At 37.1% G+C, this 20754-nt stretch overlaps 2 pseudogenes; both read right to left on the bottom strand.

Annotated features, from left to right (window-relative positions):
* Positions 1 to 10173: 10173 nt before the first annotated feature.
* Positions 10174 to 11157, bottom strand: LOC109262965 (epithelial cell adhesion molecule-like; annotated as a pseudogene).
* A 3367-nt stretch (positions 11158 to 14524) lies between these two features.
* On the bottom strand, positions 14525 to 14590 carry LOC128773110 (U4 spliceosomal RNA; annotated as a pseudogene).
* Between the last annotated feature and the right edge of the window lie 6164 nt (positions 14591 to 20754).

Below are 20754 nucleotides of genomic sequence, written 5' to 3'. Positions count from 1 at the left end.
TAAATATCAGATGAGTAAACAAATGAGGTCTTATAAACAAGTAAAACAAATGGGCAAAATGAATAAATAGGCATTTTATCCAGAGCATAAATATCCAGTACATATATAAAAACTTGTTCAGTGTCATGAATATTTAAAGAAATGAGAATTGGAATAGTATCCTGGCTGGGTGTTTGTTTTGCCTATTAAATTGATCAAAATAAAATGTAATGGTTCTAGGAAGGCACATGCTGTTATATTTGCCAGTGTGAGTGAACGCTGATTAGATGTTTTTGGAGGGCAGTTAGCAATATTATTAGCATTAAATGCCTCAAAAATTCATATGCTCTTGGGGCACCTGGGTGGGTCATTTGGTTAAGTAAGCATCCGACTTCAGTTCAGATCATGATCTCGTGGTTTGTGGATTCAAGCCTGGCATCTGGCTCTGTGCTGATAGCTCGGAGTCTGGAGCCTGCTTTGGATTCTCTGTCTCCCTCTGGTTCTCTGCTCCTCCCCCACTCACGCTGTGTCTCTCTCTTTCTCACTCTCAAAAATAAAAATAAACATTAAAAAAGTAAATTAAATTAAAATAAGAAATTTTTAAAAAATTCATATAAGGACACCTGGGTGGCTCAGTTGATTCAGCTTCTGACTTTGGCTTATGTCATGATCTCATGGTTCATGGTTTGAGCCCCGTGTTGGATTCTGTGCTCTGTGCAGAGCCTGGAGCCTGCTTTGGATTCTGTGTCTTCCTCTCTTTCTGCTCCTACCCCACTTGCACTCTCTCTCTCTCTCTCTCTCTCAAAAAATAAATGAACATCAAAAAAGAAATTAAAAATGCTTATGCTCTTTGACTCAATAATTTAATTTTTTTAAAAATTTCCTGAGAGAAAAATTAAGGATTACACAAATTTTTAGCCATAAAGATTATCTCAGTGAAGGATTTTTCATCATAATTAAAACTTTATGATTATCTAACTTGAGGTGAATTAAGTTGTGGTATAGCAAAAATGGTGTTGTAAAATTATATTTATTGGCTTGAAAAGATGATCCTGGTACATTTCTGAGTAAAAAAAGCAGGCCACATAATGACGTGTTTGGCATGATCCCATTATTATTGAAATAATTATACAATATATAATAAAAGGAAATTATACTATTATATATAATTTTAAACTTTTTCATGTATATGAAGTAGATCATATCATATGCCACATATATGACATATGTATATGATACATGTCATGATATGCAATATATTTCATATATATATATGAAAAAAGTCTGAGAAAGCATCCAAGGGAGTGTTAGCAGGTAAACTGAGCAGTGTAAGTGAGGCTAGAGAAGCATGCAGGTGTCATTCAGGGCCTTTAGTTCCTAATAAATATTTGGTTGTTTTCCCAACAGCAGGATGGAACCATGTAAAATTTTCAAGCATATTTACAGTAAGATCTGGTTGTAAAGATTGCAATGAGGAATATTTTGGAGGTGAGCAAAAGAAACAGCTGAAACATAGTGACTAAGAATTTGGACCCCAGAGCAAGACAGTCTGCAGTTGAACCTAAACTACCCAATTTAACAGCCATGTAACCTTGGGCAACATATGTAATCTCTCTGGGCCCCAAGTCTCCTCATCTATAAAATGATGATGATAATAGTGCTTACCTCCCAGGAAGGTTATGAGGATTAAGTAATGCAGTATAAAATGTTCAGAATAGGACGTCACACCTACTAAGCTCTATATGTTGTTGTAATCCTGCTTTTAAAATGAGGCTTGCGGAGATTAAGTAACTTGCTGAAGGCCATTCAACTGTAATTTTGAAGTAGTCATGTAGCTTCAGTTGAAGATAAGGTGGAATGATAGCATGTTCCCTGGGTTATAGTATGGCATACTACATCACCAGTTAGTATCCCAAAGGAAGAACAACTCTAGCTGTCAAAAATGTGATAATAAATAAATCATGATGGTACTTGCATATGCATAAGGTAAGTAAAATGTGAGTGGAGTTATATTTTTTTTATTTGAGATGACTGTAAGTATTATATATTTTTCATCAAGGTAAAAACTAAGTATAAAGACAAACTAAGTGTATCCTCGAGTGTTTTACCTAATCCATCTGACTAACTCCTTCCAATGCAATGCCTCTCCTCCTTAAGTAGGGGGGAGGATGGACGGATTTAAAATGGGGAAAGAAACAGAGTGATGTATACTACTCCCGGTGGATTTAACCCCTCATCTGCCTAACTTTAAAGTTTATGCTTAGTCTATTGATTTACAGGCTTTCACTTCTGTTAAAATGCATCGCTGTTGTCAATTTGCAACTCTGGAGATAACATTGATGAGCAGCCCAAATCTCCTTGGTTACCACAAAGTGACACTGCCAGGAATGGTTTATTAACATGTCTGGCTGCTGACAAACTTGTCATGTGGGAAAAGTTAGGGGAGACCTACCCTTTGGGAGCTTTCAACCAGTTTATTTGTTCTAGCTCCCACTTCAACTTGTTATCTCCCTGAGAGCATACTTATTCCTAACTTTCCCCCTCCTAAATCCCATTTCATCGAAAAGGGCATTGGACCCATTGTATCTCATTAACCTGTGCTGATGAGTCAGTAATGCTGATTGGTTATCCCATGTTGTTGTGCATTCAAATACAACAATCAAGAAATGTTTAGGCTCTCATTATTCACTCAACAAAAATATGTAGTGAACATTTATAATATAATATGTATTATATTTAGTGAACATCTTGAGAAAAAAAAAGCAGTAAACAGTCTATAAGACCTTAGTTCTATGTTGTAGACTTTGATACATTTTGTTTCAAACTGATAGTGTGAACACCTAGGAAGAATTCCTCCCCAGTCAACTTCTTGTTCTAGTGCTTCTTTTTTCTTTCTCCCTTAGTACTTGTTCTCTCTCTTTATTTCCATGTTTGTTATTAATTTTCCATTACGTGTCATAGGAAAGGCCAGAGGTATTGAAGTTTTCTGTATCTGTTAGCAGTGGATTCAGTGGATTAAGGTATTTTTATCTGGTACACTAAATGATCACTGTGCTTACTGCCATTATCTCTCCTCCTTAGAGGGTAATATTTTAATTCCCAAAACTTTATCAAGATCTTCCCAATTTAAACTATATTTCATTATTGATTAGTCCTTTCTTCTCTACTCATTTCCATATAACAGCTAAGCCTCACATTAATTTGGGTCTTTTATGGATCTGATGTATGTGCAAGAGTGCTATACTGTCATTTTTTTAAAACCCAGATTAAGAATGTATTGATGAAATTTCAGATATCCTAAGCCGGCCAAATAATGAGAAAGGTTCACATTCAAGAAAAGGAGTTCTGGGATGCCTGGGTGGTTGACTTAAGCATCCAAGTCTTGATTTCAGCTCAGGTCATGATCTCACGGTTCATGGGTTCGAGCCCCACGTCAGGCTCTGTACTGGCAGTGTAGAGCCTGCTTGGGATTCTAGCTCTGCCTCTTTCTGCTGCTACCCCATTTGCACGCTTATGTGCACACACGCTCTCTTTCTCAAAATAAATGAACTTAAAAAATTTTTTTTAAATGATAAAAAAAATAAAATGAATCCAAATGGTTGAGCCTCCTATGACGTCTCTTGGAAACAAAAGTAATGGTTGTAAAAGACTAGTGAAGTTAAGAAGCCCCTGCTTCTTTTGTAGGATGATAGCACAGCAAAGGACCTGGAAAGATCGTAAGACAAAAGTAGCTCTCTGCTGAGGGCAGTACAGCCCCTCGGGGGCATTTTGGTTGTGACCCCTAATGCCTAGGGTTGCTCCTGGCATTTAGTGCCAGGGGCCCAGTATACCCACAGCACACTGCCTACCACTGCTTAGTATAAGCAACATAGTTGGTTGATTCATTTTCCAAGGGTAATGCAATGCATGGTGGAATAGTTTCCCCAAGGTCGTATGCCCAGTTGGTGCCAGAACTGGAGACAGAGCTTGGAACTCCGTTCCAGGATTTTTCTCACCAGACTGACTTTTGCACATAAATGCTCTTTATACAGCCAAAGGAAAATTGTCCAATTCAAAAGATTCTTTAAGGTGTAATATTCTCATTCTCTTCAGATTATTCCCACACCCTGATTCTCAGTGACATTTCAAAAGCTGCATAAGAAAATCACTCTCATTTTGCAGTTGTAACTTGTAAATTTTATTTTTGGAAAAAATTTTTATTTTTTCCCTTCAAAAATGCTTTTATTAAACTTGATCTTTTGCTTTATTTCCCTACTCAATCCAAATAACTTTTGACCACTTTAGGAAATCAAGCTTACTTTCAAATGCATATAATGTGCTGTTTTTAAGCATCGAAAGGAATGAACATGCAATTCTCATTCAGCATATTGAACTAATTCCAAGTGTATCATTTCCCAGGTGTTATGTTGGGTTCATGGATGCAGAAGATATACTACCAAAAGAAAAGAAAAGCATGATCCCTCCTTCAGACATGTGAAAAAGTAAGTCCAATATACTGGTTATGGTGATATTATGGGATGCTATATGAATGTTGAGAAAGGCCACTTAAATCCCAATGTTGGCAGTCAGATAGGCCTTCTGGAAGGTTGATGTCCCAGTTGAGAATTGAGGGGTAGCAGGTGATAATCATACACGTGGTAGTAAGACAGAGGTTGGGGTAAGCAGAATAGGAGATAGAAATCTAGACAAAGAACAGGTTGGGTTATACAGGGAAATGTGTCGCAACTGTAGAAGAGCAAATAGCTTACTTTGGCAGAAACATAGATAAGCTTGTCTGTCAGTTGAGAAATGGAATGGAAGGGATAAAGAGGCAAAGACGAGACCTGATGAGACAGATAAGCCAGGCCAGAGAGTTTGGGTTCTATCTTGAGGGAAGTAAGTAACCATTGAATGGTTTTAAGAACAGAATTGGTAATTACAGAAATGGAATTTTGAATAAACAGTTAGCTTCTAAAAATCAGAGCTTCATAGGATACAGCCATTGGATGCAGTATATTCTTTTGACATTCTTGTTGAAATTCATCCTCACCACTCCCATCGATGTTGTATATGTGTTTCTGGTCCTAGAGTGAGTTTGGCTCAGATCCTATCCTTTTACTGTCAGTGACAAGCCCCTGTTTCCAACCGATACTTTTAATTAGTGCTCATCATTGCTGGGGACAGATGTTGTCATAGTAAAGAATGAGGAGATGTTAGTTCAGAGTGCACAAGGACAGTGTCAAAGAGGGAGGACTTAAGGCATTATTATACATACAACACAATTAAATATTAATGAAAAATGGTACTTTTCCTGTCATTACCAGGCTTTTGTTTTGCAAAGACAAACTACTAGATGAAATAGTGGAAGATATATAGCATTATTTCTGTCTGAATGAATGTTGGAGATGTAGGTAACAGTATTTTTTAAAAAATGTGCTTCCACAAATTGCCGAAGGATAGGTAGGTAAAAAGTGTCCACTGGATATACGTGCAATAATTAAAGAGATGTTTTGAGTGCTGACGAAGGAATGTTGTTTTGGTTTTTTTTTAATGTGTAACAATAATAGCACTTTATTGACTTCTTTTCACATTAGATTAAAGCACCATCCTTACTCACGTGTTTACTTTGTAGGAGTTGTCGAATTTTGCATGCTGATATACAAGCGAAAACTCAGTTTGAGCCTCAATAAAGTAGAAGTAAAACATTCTTCAGAAGATTGACTATGAAAAAAGTAATAAACATGGTAGGAGTGAAAGAGTAAAGGTTTTCTCAAGATAGAAGAGCTTTGTACTCATTTAAAATCAGATGGCAAGAAGACAGGTGGCAAGAGATTAAAGATATTGGAGAAGGGAAAAGAAATAGGACATTTGTTTTTTTCTGAGACAACATGAAGGAATGAAAGAAAATAAATTGAGACACGAGAACATAGAGGCAAATGGGTGAGAAACAGAAAATCATTATTTATACCTCCTCTGTTTTCTAAAAGAATTTGATTTTGAGGCAGCTTATAAAAAATGACACAGGAATAATGAAGTTAATAAACAGAAGGGAAAAAAAAAAACCCTGAGGACTTAGGAGGAGGAAGCAAATATGATATCATGACGTCTAACATAGTTTGAAGGACAGAGGGTCAAATTTGTCTCTGAAGCTTTTGACAGTCAAGGAAAAGGGCAAAGGTGATATGTGTCCAGTTATCTCTTGCTGCATTACAAGCCACCTCACACCAGTGACTTATAACATTACCAATCATTTATGATTGTCTCTCATGGCTCTGTGAGGTGCTTGTAGTTCAGCAGGGATTTTCTGGCTCTTAGTCTCTCATGCATTTGTAGTCAGTGGCTGAGGTTTGAATCATCTAAAGACTTGCTCATTCACACATCTGGTGCCTGGGATAGGAAGACTCAACAACTGGGCTGGAATAGCTAAAGCTCCCCAGGTGTCTCCATCTCTGTGTGATCTTTCTAGCATGGCAGCTTCAGGGTACTTGGCACATGGCACATGGTCCAAAATGAAGCCAGCAGAATCACTCTTCCCTTTATGACCTGGCCTTGGAAGTCACTCGGCATCACTTCCTCTGAAGTTCTTTAGAAGCAAGTATCTAAGCTGATCTATGTTCAAGTAGAGGGGAATTATACTTACCTTTTTAAAGAGAGGAAATGCCAAATAATTTGCAGCACGTTTTAAAACGACCACATGATGCAATAGATTCTCATTGTCAAAAAGGCAGCAGTGTGTCAGTTGTCCACGTTCACACCTGATGTTGTCCGTCTTTTGTTTTAAACATAGTAAGGGGGAAGATCACCAATTGTAAGAGTAGAGATGAACAGAGCGTGACATTAAGGAGGAAGGTGTGTGTTTGGAATTTATCCATATAGGAGCATGTGACCCCAACACAGTAGAGCTTTGCTTCTCAAAGCATGGTCTAGGACCAGTGGCATCTGCACACTTAGAGCTTGTTAGAAATGCAGAATCTTGGCCCCTGCCTCAGACCTACTGAATCAGAATTGCATCTTAGCAAGACCACAGGGGATTCCTATGCAGAATAAATTTTGAAAAGCACTGCTCAAGAGGTTAAATAGAGTTGTTGGGTCATGGGGGGAGGGACAGAATATTCCTGTGTATGCACTTAGAGTGTGCCATGCATCTTCCTTCATGGGACAGTAACAGAATATGAGTGGGATAAAAAATTACTAAATAGAAGTCATCTGAGTTTGAAAATTCCATGCATTCATTGACCTTTATAAATGGCATGGATGTGGGTGCCTGGGTGGCTCAGTTGGTTAAGCGGCTGACTTCAGCTCAGGTCATGATCTCACGGTTCGTGAGTTTGAGCCCCACATCGGGCTCTGTGCTGACTGCTTAGAGCCTGCAGCCTGCTTTGGATTCTGTGTCTCCCTCTCTCTCTGCCCCTCCCCTACTCATGCTCTGTCTCTCTTTCTCAAAATTGAATAAACATTAAAAAAATTAAAAAAAATATATAAATGGTATGGATGTGGGTATTTAGGTGGAATTGAAATGGAAATAAGATCTAAATAGATTGGGGGAGGAAGGGTGCAGTTATGGGGGATGAAGGCTGAAATAAGGCTTGGGAGCTGATATTACAGAAATACAAACAATGGTATCCAAATAAATGGCAGGCAGAAAGGGAAAATACCAAGTTAGTTTTCAGAGATAGATAAATATTATTTTGGTGCACTGGAATTGTGTTAGATGGAATATTACTTAAAGCAAGTAAATTATTGACTGAGTCATTAACTTTGTTTTATAGAAATATCTGCAGTAATGATATTTATTATCCTGATAAATATCCTGTGTATAGTTAAGGGCAGACAACCAGCAGAACAGTATCAAATATTAGCAAATTTCAGTGCATCATCACTGATATTTCCAACTGTGGTTTGTATTAGGAGTGTAGAGCTTGGAGAGTGAGGAGATCTTTGGAGAAATGGCTGATACCAATTCTAGGCCAGGAAATGCACTAAATGTGTCTAGAATATCTTGGCATATTGAAGGATAGGGGAGTTATTAGAGACAACTGGGTTCATGTCTAATGGACACCAGAGGCAATTTGCAGGGGTTTGCACTTGCCAAAAATGGGATAATATTGGCAACAAAAAGAATAATAATGATAATGGATTGAGACACATAAAATATATTAAAATCCATTAGTTCTTAATGATACTTGCACACAAAAATTCTCATTAGTCACCTTTGAATATGCTATGGAACCAACACTTTATTCTGAAAACTGGTAAATGAAGTGAAACAATCAAGCATTTATATCACATTTCTTATATCAATAGTATTTAAGGGTGCCAAATAGTTAATTAGGGTAGACCTTCTAAAAGAATTCTAGTGAATAAATAGGGAAGCAATGGTAGAATTAGAATATCACCATCGAACTCCTAATGAAATAATGGATTTAGGCCATGATCATCAGTGGCTATTAAAACTATTAGGTGAATTTCTTATAGGCAGCTTTGTAATGGTAGAGCAGGCTGATAACTGCAAACCCACTGCCCGTTCTTGATGTAACAAAAAGAGAAACAACTAGATATTGTGTGCTTCCTAATGGAACTACACAACACTCCTGTAGAATAGTCATGCCATAAATCTGGGCTGAGTCTGATCAAGCCTTTAGCTTTCCAGAAAATATAAGAGCCAGGAGAATGTATGAAAAGTCCGCAGAGGGAAACAATCAGCAAAGTTTAAAAGGTGGAAATCTACAACAAATCTTCCACAAATAAAATTATGAGGGAAGAAAAACTGTGAGAGAAAATTTAAAGATTAAAAGATATGTAACAGACTTTGGGTTTCAGTTCTGACAAGGAAAGATCTAGGAAATCATCACTCTCATTCTTAAAATAAGAAAATAATGTTGAAAAAAAGACCCATTAGAGAACTGAGGTTATGGGGCAACTGCCACCCCCAAATCTGGAGAGACAGGTGAATACAGAGAAACTTAGCCAAGATCAGCTGACATGGAGCAGAAAGCACTAAAGCCATAAAAAGTTAAAAGCATTTAAGTGATAAGTTTGATGAATTCCTGAAGGCTCCTGTGGACAAGGTCAAGAGTGAGAAAGTGCCATAGTCCCAGGCTTAGAGGATCCCCATACTTTTAGAAGTTTTACTTCCAGAATTCTACCACAGTTTCTAGGTATAGGTCTGGGGGGGGGGGGACACAACCTTTTGGGTAGGATAAGGAAAAATTAATAATTTTGAATTATGCTCCTGGGAAAAGCAACCATTTGAAATACTCCCAGAGTAGACTTCATGACAAAGGGCTGTCCTCCTTAATTGAAACAAAATAAAATACTTGACCCATGGGCAAGGAAATAATAAGCCAACTTTAGCCCCTCTGGCTTTTCTGCCTCACCTAAAAGGAGAAAAAAAAGAAGCTAAGGAACATTTATGAAGGTCACAGCCCAGGGACATATACTGTTAAAAGACCCTTAAAGGAGTAAAAGCCTGACATATAAGATTATCGAACACTCCCCCTTCCCATACCTTATCATCACATCAACAGGATGTCAGTATAATAACAGTGGATTACAACTGAGAAAGCTGCAAGACACAGACTCGATTTAAGAAATTGTACTTAAAGAACCACCTCTCCCCCAAAAAAGAAGGGAACTTAGAAGACACGAGAAAAAATCAAAGCTTTGTCAGCTACAACTACAGCAAACCTTCAGCACAGTCCAACTTGCTAGATCAACGTAAAACCTCACACAACAGCCCTGTTTATTTCAATTCCCATTACTCAGTGTATCATGTCCTGCTTTCAACAAGAAATTGCAAGGCATTCTTTTTTTTTCAGCTTTAAAATGTTTTAATTTCACAATTAAAAAAAAGTTTATAAGACTCAAAGTAAATAGAAAGGCAACTTTCAATCACAAACAGATGAGAGGAGTCATTCAAACTGTATTGTGGAAGCATATTTAAGGCAATTTAAGCAATTTAAGGCAACACACCTCAATGTTAGACATAAATAATTTTAACTATGCTGTCCATTCTGGGTTTTCTATCAGATCTGCATATATATGACACTTGTGGTCATATACTTTTAAGATTGGTAACATCGATTTGAAACTCCTTGTATTTTGAGTACAGGTTTTACTGTTATAAATACCGTTACAAATAGAAGATGTCAACTAACAAAACAGTAGTCCTCAAAGATCTCTTTGTCCTGTGCTCATACACGTGTAATCTGCTTGCTAATTTACCTTCTCGTAGTTACTCTTCAAATTGTAGTCATTATGAATTGAGTTCCCTGTGCATCTCACCCGTCTCCTTTATCTCAGCCTTCTCATACTTTGCCATTCTGTTCTTTCTGAAAATAACCAGCACGAGTCCAGCAATAACTGCTAATATCACAATCACAGTGACAGCAATAATACCAGCTTGTAGTCCTTGCATTGAAAATTCAGGTGGTTTTTCATCCATATAGTAAATTTCAGTTTGACCAGGATCCAGATCCAATTGTTGCCCATTTACCCTCAGGCCCATTCTATTGGAATGGAACAAAGATTAATTTGTAACATTTTTTTTCAAAATAATAAGCCATGTCAGCTATGAGATGAGAATGAGAAAACTCATTCTGAGTTTTCTGGCATGAATTTTGCATCAGATCAATAGTGATAAGATCATTCTCACACAGAATATTTTTGATGTATTTTGGATCCAGTAGATAGTGAGTTGGGATTGCTTCCTTAAGCATACATAGTCTTCAAACTTTGAACATCTTGAGGTGTTTCTCTTGTTTGTATTTTAGTTCAGTGATGATCCAGTAGGTCCTCACTCATTCGGAGTAGAAATTCTCAGTTCTTCTGACCTCAACAGTGTTCACATTCCAGCACATGGTGGTGCCATTGTACTGCTTAGCTTTAAAGAGCTCCTTCTCATCACTGTCAGGATCATAGAGCCCATTGTTATTCTGGAAAGCCCTCTCAGGCCTTGCTCTTCTCCCAGACTTTGAGCCAGTCATTTCTGCCTTCATCACCAAACATTTCGTTGCCAGTTTTGAGCGAATAATGGAATTTTGTGTATCAGTTGAAGCACACTCACACTGACCATGTGTGTTCAAAGACCAGTCTGGGCAGTTTGTAGTTTTCACAGACACGTTCTTTCTGAGCTGTGGCCGCTGTCATGGTGGCCACTGTGAGTAGGATTCCGAATGTGAGGACCTAGGGATGTGCCATACTGTGCGTGTGTGCAAGGCATTCTAAAAGGCAAGAAAAAGAACAGTCTAAAGAAACAAAGCAAGCATCAGAGCCAGGCTCCAATGTAGCACAAATTTTAGAAATATCAGATAAGGAATTTAAAACAACTATGATTCAGTGATTAATATGTGAAGTGGTCCAGTGGGAGAAGGACAGCATGAAAAAAAAAAAGATGAGTAATGTAAGTAAAGAGAAACTAAATAAAAATCAAAAAGGAATATTAAAAACCAAAAACACTGTGACAGAAATGAAGAATACCCTTTATGGCTTCACCTGACTGGACATAGCCAAGGAAAGAATCAGTGAGCTTGAAGATAAATCAGTAAAATTTGAAGTAAAAATTGAAGATAAATCAGTAACATATACATAATTGGAATACTAAAAGGAGAGGAGACAAAAGAGCAGAACAAATACTTGAAGGAATGGTTGAGGTTTTTGAAATTAATAACAAAAAACAACTACAGATCCAGGAAACTTAGAAAACACTAAGCAAGACACGCACACGCACACACACACACACACACACACACACATGACAGATCATATTCACAAGGCCTAAAATCAAAGATGAGAAAATTTTGAAAGAAGTCAGAAGAAAGCAAATACCATTAAATAAACAGTAATAAAAATCACAGTGGCATGAGCCAGAATCCATACACGCAGAAAGAGATTAGAATAAAATATTTACCATGTTGAATGAATAAAAAACACCAACTTGAAATGCTGTGTTCAATAAATTTACCTTCAAAAGCGAAAGAGAAACAAGAACTTTCTCAGAAAACTAAAAGCTAAGGGAATTTGTCAATAGTATACCTGCCCTGTAAGAACTGTTAAAGAAGTCCTTCAGAGGAAAAGAAAATGATACAGGTCAGAAACTCAGATCTACATGAAGAAACAGTGCATTGGAAATGAAAAAACAGTAATTGAAAAAAATGTCTTATTCTTAATTGTGTTAACAATTGTTCAAAATAATAATTGTAGCAACGTTAGATGATCATGGCATATGGGTAAGTAAAATGAATGACAGCAATGTTACAAGGGATGGAAGGGAGGACTTGGGAATACTTTTATATGGTACCTTCACAACCTGTGAAGTGGCATATTATTTGAAAAGTAAACTCAGATGAGCTGTAAGTATATGTATATTATACACTGTAGGGTAACCACTAAAAGCGAAAAAAGAAGTGTAATTTATTTGCTAACAGAGGAGAGAAAATGGAATCATGTGAAATATTCAATTAAAAATAGAGAAATGAGAAAAAGAGATTTTAAAAAAGGAGCAAAGCACAATTGGGATGTATAGAAAACAGTTAAAAATATGGCATATATATTTTTTAATTTTTTGCATGTCTTTATTTTTGAGAGAAAGAAAGAGACAGAGTACTAGCAAGGGAGGGGCAGAGAGAGAGGGGGACACAGACTCTGAAGCGGACTCCAGGCTCTGAGCTGTCAGCACAGAGCCCGATGTGGGGCTTGAACTTATGAACTGTGAGATCATGACCTGAGCCGAAGTCAGAGGTTTAACCGACTGAGCCACCCAGGTGCCCCAAAACATGACATATATTAATTCAATTGTATCAATAGTCATTTTAAATGTGAATGTTCTAAATACATCAATTAAATGACAGAGACTTTTGTGGTAGATAAAAACACAAGGCCCAACTATATGTTGTCTATAAGAAACTCACTTCAATGAAAGAGGTACAGATAGGTTAAAAATAAAGAATGTGAAAGGACCTATAATGACAACACTAATCAAAAGAAAGATGGAATAGTTAGGTTAATTTCAGACAATCCAGACTTAATAACAAAGAAAATTACCAGGAATAAGAGGGCATTACATAATGGTAAATCATTCAATTTTTCTAAGATGGCATAATAATACTTAAAATGTTTGCTTCTTACAAAAGAGCATCAAAATATATAAGGCAAAAGTGTTACGATTGCAAGCAAATATAGACATTAAAAATTCTATGAACAACTTCAACATCCTTTTTTCAGTAATTGATACATCCAACAGGCAGAAAATCAATAAGGGTAGGATTGAACTATACAATACCAACAATCAACTGCATCCAAATGATATTTATAGAGTATTTACTCTAATATCAGCATATACATATTCTCAAGCTCATGGAACATTCACCAAAATGGGTTATGTTCTAGACCATAATATACACTTTAAAATTTTAAATAATGGAAATTATCCAAAATGTGTTCTCAGACCAAATGGAATCAAACTGGAAATCAATTTAAAAAAATACAAATATAGGTTACACAATACATAAATAAATAACATATCAAAGAAATGTCTTAGAGATAGTAAAATATTTTGGACTAAATGAAAATAAAAATACAACTTATAAAAATTTGTGGGTTACAGGAAGAGCAATACTTAGAGGGAAATTATAGCACCAAATGCACATATATTAGAAAATAAGATATATCTAAAATCAATTTAAACTTCCACATTAAGAAAGTATAGAAAGAAGAATAATATAAGCCTAATCCAAGTAGAAGGCAAGAAATAATAAAAATTAAAGCAGATATCAAATTGAAATTGAAAATGTTAATTTAATAAAAATTTTTAAATAAACTAAAAGCTGATTCTTTGGAAAACTTTCTTTGGAAAATTTATAAACCTCTAGCCATCCAGAGTAAACAAGAAAAAAAATGATACAAATTACTAATATCAGAATGAAAGAGGTGGTATCACTACTGATATCATGGACATTAAATGGATAATAAATATTATGAACAACTCTATGCCTACAATTTTGAATACTTAGATGAAATGGATCGATTACTTGAAAAATACTACAGGAGAGGGAAAAACTACTTCTTCTACTCATTTGAGGTCTCAACTGGAGCTCTGTAACAAAACACAAGAGAAAAGCAGTACGTTTTTGAACCTCTATACCTCATATTTACAAGGAAGAAACTCAGAGATGAGTAATTTAAAGAAGTGGTTTAGAACTCCAACTTATATAGCATCTTATCCAAAAAACAATACAGGTTTTAGAAGAGTGACAAGACAAAGAAAAATAGTCTTATGCTTCCAGGGTGGCAAACCATAGGAAGGCAAATATATGAGGGGAAACTAATAGAGTAAGGTTTTTCTTCTGACTCCTTTGCTGCCATTCTGAGCTGATCAGAGTCTCTGTTCATCTTCAAAAAAAGAAAATATATATCCTACATTTAGGGAGAAAAAGAGAGCTTTTCCTGTTTACTGCTTAATTGCCTTTAGCTCAAAATAATTCTTATGTCAAAGAGATATGTTTTAGGGTGACATATTCTGATTTTCTTCAACACAAACTACCAATATGCACACACCACAGAATAGATAATCTATTAGCAATAATCGCGCCTCGGATAAACCTCATTGGCTACGATACTGCCACTGCGCAAAGCTCAGAATAGATCATCTAAATAGGCCTATGTTGAAGTAATTGTATCGAGAATTTATAACCTTCAAAAAGGAAGGCACCAGGCCCAGTTGGTTTCACTGATGAATCATCCTACCAACTATTTAAGGAAGAAATGATACCAAGTCTCTACATTCTCTTTCAGAAATAAGCAGCAGAAGGAATAATTCTTAGTTCATTCTATAAGGCCAGCATTATCCTAATATCAAAACCACATAATGATATTACAAAAAGAAAATTGCAGACAAATATTTCTCATAATCGTAGATGTAAAAATCCTCAACAAAATATTAGCAAATTCAGGGCACCTGGGTGGCTCAGTCAGTTAAGCAGCTGAGGTCATGATCTCACGGTTCACCAAGTTTGAGCCCCGCGATAGCTCTGTGCTGACAGCTCAGAGCCTGGGGCCTGCTTCGGAGTCTGTCTCCCTGTCTGTTCCCCTCCCCTGTTCTCTCTCTCTCTCTCTCTCTCAAAAATAAATAAATATTGAAAAAAATTTAATTAGCAAATTGGATCTAAAAATGTATAAGGATAATTGTACATCATAACTAAGCAGGATGTATTCCAATTATTCAAGGCTAGTTCAACGTTCAAATATCAATTAATGCAATCCATCCTATCAGCAGGCAAAAGAAGAAAAATGTTATTATCATATCGATGATCCAGAAGAAACATTTGACAAAATCTTATACCCATTCATGGTAAAACTTCTAAAACTAGCCTTGAGGGAGTTTTCTCAACTTGATAAAGAATATCTAAAAACCCTGCATTTAACATCACACTTATTGGTGATAATCTGAATGCTTTCCCCTAAAATTAGTAATAAGGCAAGCATGTCTCTTCTCACCACTCCTGTTCAACATTGTGCTGGAAGTCATAGCTAGTACAATAAGAAAAGGAAATAAGCACTATATAGAGTAGAAGGAATAAAACAGTTTTGGTTTGCAGATGATATACTTTCTGCTTAAAAAGTCACAATGCATCAATGAAAAGATTAAAAAAATCCTAGAACTAAGTGATTACAGCAAGGTCATAGGACTCAAGACTAATAGATAAAAGTCAATTGTTTTCCCATATATGAGCAACAAATAGGTAGGATTTGAAATAAAAAATACAATGCTGTTTCCATTAGCACCAAAATAAATGAATAAAATTAAGTAATTGGCATACAAATAGCAAAATATGTATAAGATCTAAATTAAAAAAATCTACAGAACTTTTATGAAAGACATCAAAGATCTAAATAAATGGAGAGATGTTTCATGTTTATTAATAGGAAAACAATATTGTTAAGATGTCAGTTCTTCTCAACTTGATCTATAGATTCAATTTAATCCCAACTAAAATTTTAGCAAGTTATTTTTGTGGACATTGGCAAACTGATTCTAAAGTTTATATTGAGAGGGAAGACCCAGAATAGCCAGTGCAATACTAAAGAAGAACAAAATTGGAGAACTGACACTATCCAACTTCAAGACTTATTATAAGCCTAGTAGTGTTAGTGAAAGTATAAATAAATAGATCAGTCGATGAGTATAGAGAGCCAAGAAATAGACCCACAAAATATTGTCAACTGATCTTTTACAAAGAGGCAAAGACAACTCAAGGGGTAAAGGATAATCTTTTCAACAAATGGTACTGGGGCAAGTCGACACTCACATGCAAAATAAGCTAGACACAGACATTGCATGTTTCACAAAAAATTAACTCAAAATGGATCATAGACCTAAATGTAAAACATAAAGCTAGAAAATTTCTGGAAAACCTTTTTTTCCTCAAAACGTATAACCCTTGCCTAATCATGATCAAAACTTACATAATTTCTGATAGAGGAGCATCCCGCAATGTACCTGACCAGTACTCCTCAAAACTGGCAAGTTTGTAAAAACAAGGAAAGTCTGAGAAACCGTTACAGCCAAGAGAGGCAATTTTTATTCAGAGTTTCCTTTTATTTATGAGTTCTTCAAGAAAAATAAAAACACTTCTCTGCTGATGGTACCATCTGTGTCATCTCAAAGTGGACTTGACTTTTGTTCTTGAGTATAGGTCACATGTTTCTGGGGTTTTTTTTGCATGCCTACTGAGCTTTGACTGGATACTTTCTATAGTAGACATGTGGAAGAGTGACTTTTATTTTGGGCAGCACTTAACTTAGCTTCATACTCAGACTCATACTCATACTCTGTCCCCTCTGCAGTAAGTAACTGACATTTCCCTCAGATCTGTGATTTTCAGACTCTGGGATTTTGTTTTGTCTGGGGAGAGTTGTTTGGTTTTTTTGTTTTGTTTTTACTAGTTCCTTCATGGTCTCCCCTGTGAATATTAGTTTAGTGGTCAGCCAACACTTCAGGTCAATATTGGTTGCTTATTTTGGGACTCATTCTCTATGTGATTCTTCCCTTCCAAGCTCTCTTCTGTAGCTTTCTGTTTGCCCTCCAAACCCTGAACTCTGGCCTCCTCTCCTTCAGATCAGTAAGGCTTTGGCATTTTGATGCCCCGAGCTGCTGTGCAGATTGGGAATTGTCCCCAGGCAAGAAGCTACAAATTCCCCAGTGTCACTAGGTAAAATTCCTGTTTTGTCAGAGTAGATTTTCTTCCAGTTTCTACTTGTTTTTGATTGCTCTCCAGTGTCTCCAAATGGGCTTTCTACTTAAATAGTTTAGTTAAAATTTTAAACTTTAATCTGCGGACCTTTAATCTTTGGTCTATCCAAGCTACTCTACCATTATCAGATAAAAGAATCAGTCAATGAAGTCTTTTGGAAGTTCAGCAAAGTTTAGCCTACTTAAAAAAAATTTTTTTTTGCTTATTTATTTATTTTGAGACAGAAAGAGACAGCAAACAGAGGAAGAGCAGAGAGAGGGGGAGAAAGAGAATTCCCAAGTAGGCTCTGCACTGTCAGCACAGAACCTGATGGGGGCTCAAACCGGCTAACCATGAGATCATGACCTGAGCCAAAACCAACAGTCGGTCACTTAACCGACTGAGCCACCCAGGTGCCCCAAGTTTAGCCTACTTTAAAATGAGAACTCTGCCCTGTTTCTTACTCATTTTTTTATTCCATAAGCACTTATTTACTGTTTACTAAGTACCAGGAACTTTTCTAAGTTCTTTGCAAATACTAACTCATTTATTTCTTACAAACAGCCCCTATGGAAACTGCTATTATCGTTTCCATTTGTCAACAGAAAAACTGACGTAAAGAGAGGTTGTTACTTGCCCATGTTTGCACAGCCAACAGATGGGCTAATTTCTAGACACAGCACACTGTTTAGCCAGAGCTCATTTTTCTTCTCTATTAAAAAACCAGAGGTTGATGCAGGGCTTCTGAATGCCCCTCAAATCATGCCATCATGTTGCCCTTTATAATTTATGGGAGTAAATAAAATAGAAGTCTCTATCAAGATATCCTGATTGTAGGGCTGAGTCTCCCATTAATTTTACACATGACTTTGATATATCATGTCTCTTATCTCTCACCTCCAGTTTCCTTATCTATAAAGGGGAGTGGTAGTAAATTTAACTCTAGAACTCTGTTCTCCAAAAGATCAGAAGAAGTGTCATCCACCTGTGTATATTCTCTTTGTCTTCACTAGAGGGGGAAGTGATACCAGACAGTTGTGGTTAAAAGAATTGAAAACAACTCCAGTGAAAAAAGTTTACTTTTCATTTTTTTTTTTTTTCCTGACTGTGTAACACTATTCATTTGAAAAAATGTAGGACAGGGGCACCTGGCTGGCTCAGTTGGTTAAACATCGACTCTTCATTTCAGCTCAGGTCATGATCTCAAGGTTCGTGAGATGTAGACCCGTGTGGGGCTCTGTGCTGACATTGCAGAGCCTGCTTGGGATTCTTTCTCTCCCTCTCTCTTCCCCTTCCCTACTATCTCTCTCTTTCTCTTGTCTCTGTCAACATAAAAATAAAAGTAAACATTAAAAAAAAGTAGGACATATGGAAAAACATAAAGAAGAAAAAATCATATAAAGTACCCCTGTTCTGACCATTTTTTTATTCCTGTTGGCCAACTTCTGGACCTCCTTCACTGTAGAGGTAGAAATGCTGGTTTCCCAATCTCCCCTTTCAGCTGGGGTGTGGACACAAGACTGAGGCTGTGCCCTAGATGGAGATCTGAAGACACACAAAAAAAAGCAGAGATGGGAAAGAATCCACACTGGTAGGAGGTCCAGCCTCAGAGTTTCAGCTCCTTTTACTTCTGAGGCAAAAATGTCAGTGGTACAGGGACACTGGTAAAGACAGCCCTCTGTCCACCATGAAGTTTAATGGGGTACTGGGGTTTACTGAGTGTCTCAGGTCTATACATTGATATCTTTCATTACGTTGAGGGACTTTTCAGACAATGCCTGTGGTGTGGGGACTTCACCGAACTGGTTTCTGGGTGATTTTTAACACTGCTCCTGGCATCTTCAGTTCGCCTCTAGGGCCCTATATACTCCCCACCCTTAAGATTCTGTGAACTAAGATCTTTTAAAATCAGTGTCTTTTTTGTTTAAAACAACCAGAATTTTTTTTCTAGTGCTTGAAACTACAAATCTTACCTGAAGCACCCTCTCCCAGAGACAACCCCTGTTGCTATTTTGGTGAATGTTATGAGGGCTTTTTAAAGATTAAAAACCATTAATTAATTAATTAATTAATTAATAACAATATATTGAAATTCAATTAATAAGGCGATAGATATTTGCAAGTAAAGACCTCTCCTGTAAACCCCAAGTTACATTACCAAGTCAGCCAGCAGCTTTGCCAAAACAGAGTCAGCCTTCTAAGATATGCACTAAATGATTTTTCACTAAGGGCTCAGGACCTAGCCAATGTTTCCCTAGAGCTTTTCCAGACTTCTGAATCATCTGAGGGAATCTATTAAAAAAAAGAACTATCTGGCCCCCAGTACATGTTCCCCTGATGTAGTTTTAAATGTTTCCCAATACATACAATGTGGTTGGAGGACTTTTTATCCTTTAGATGCCTCTGCTTAAATGTTCTGCTCCGTAAAACATGTCCCAAACTGAGTCTGTCCTTTTTACATAAGTATCTTCTTCTCCTGGATCCCCTATTTTTGTGTGTGAATGAGAGCTTTCAGATCTCTGAGTCAGATACCTCATAGTCATCCTTGCCTATTGTCTTTCCCTCCCATTCTACATTTGCTTGGTTACTGTATTATCTGGAATACAACTGGAATTTCAGCTGGATTGGAACTGAATTCTAATGTGGCTGGTGCATAGAGCTACTTCTTCCCTTGTCTCCTCAACCTCTAATTGTTCTGATTGCCAGATTTCCATGAGTGCTGAGAACTCTCCCCACGTTAGGAGTTTATACAGTGTTACCAGATGGACAGAGTGCAGGTAGAGAGTACCTACAGAAAGAATTTATTCTAAGCAGAGAAGGTATCTAGCATGAGCCTTTTGACTTAGCAACAGGGACTGAAGGTTGGAGTTGTGCAAGGCAGTGACTGCTTTGTGGAGTCATGCCAATCCAGCTATCTCAGTAGCAAGTACTTCCTGGGGAAAAATGGATGGCATGTGTCCTGGGGACCTCTCTCACTACACCTATAGCACATCTTTGTTCAAAATACCCTGTTTTGGACACTCTGCAATTAAATACAAGAGTTGGAGGGATGTTCGTTGGACACCCCTTCTCATTTTGTAAGATATTGTGGGGCTTCTGCTGCACTTTAAGACTGAGAGCACTGGTGGTCAGGGAAAATGAGCAAATTTCTGGATTTCAGAGCAGAGGATGCTGGTGGCACATGGCACCCTGAAATGTTTGTTGTTCTCAAACTTTCAGAAATATTTTGGGAATATGTACAAGAAAAAATGGAAGTCTTTGAGCAGGTGAGGCTTGGAGCAAGATTAGAATATGAGTTGGTGTGGCTCAATCTTTCCTCACAGGCTGGTGAGGTTTGGAGATATGCACCTTTTATAGAGGTCTCTCAGATTTGTCTCCTTCTCTCTCCCCCTCGTGCCACTGCCCACTTCTTTTCTCACCTGGACTACCTTGCCAACTTCTTAACCTGGATCCTGTGTTCTGTGCTGTCTTCTCCAAGTTCCAATCCACACGTGTGCCAGATTGATTTTCTGTGGCAAAAATTTGATTATGTCCCTCTTCTGCTAAAAAAGCTTGTGGCTCCCCCCCC

This window comes from Panthera pardus, unplaced genomic scaffold, assembly GCF_024362965.1.
Source record: "Panthera pardus isolate Hobbes unplaced genomic scaffold, ASM2436296v1 HiC_scaffold_24, whole genome shotgun sequence".
Taxonomy (NCBI): Eukaryota; Metazoa; Chordata; class Mammalia; order Carnivora; family Felidae; genus Panthera; species Panthera pardus.
This window is presented reverse-complemented; position numbering and strand designations above follow the sequence as displayed.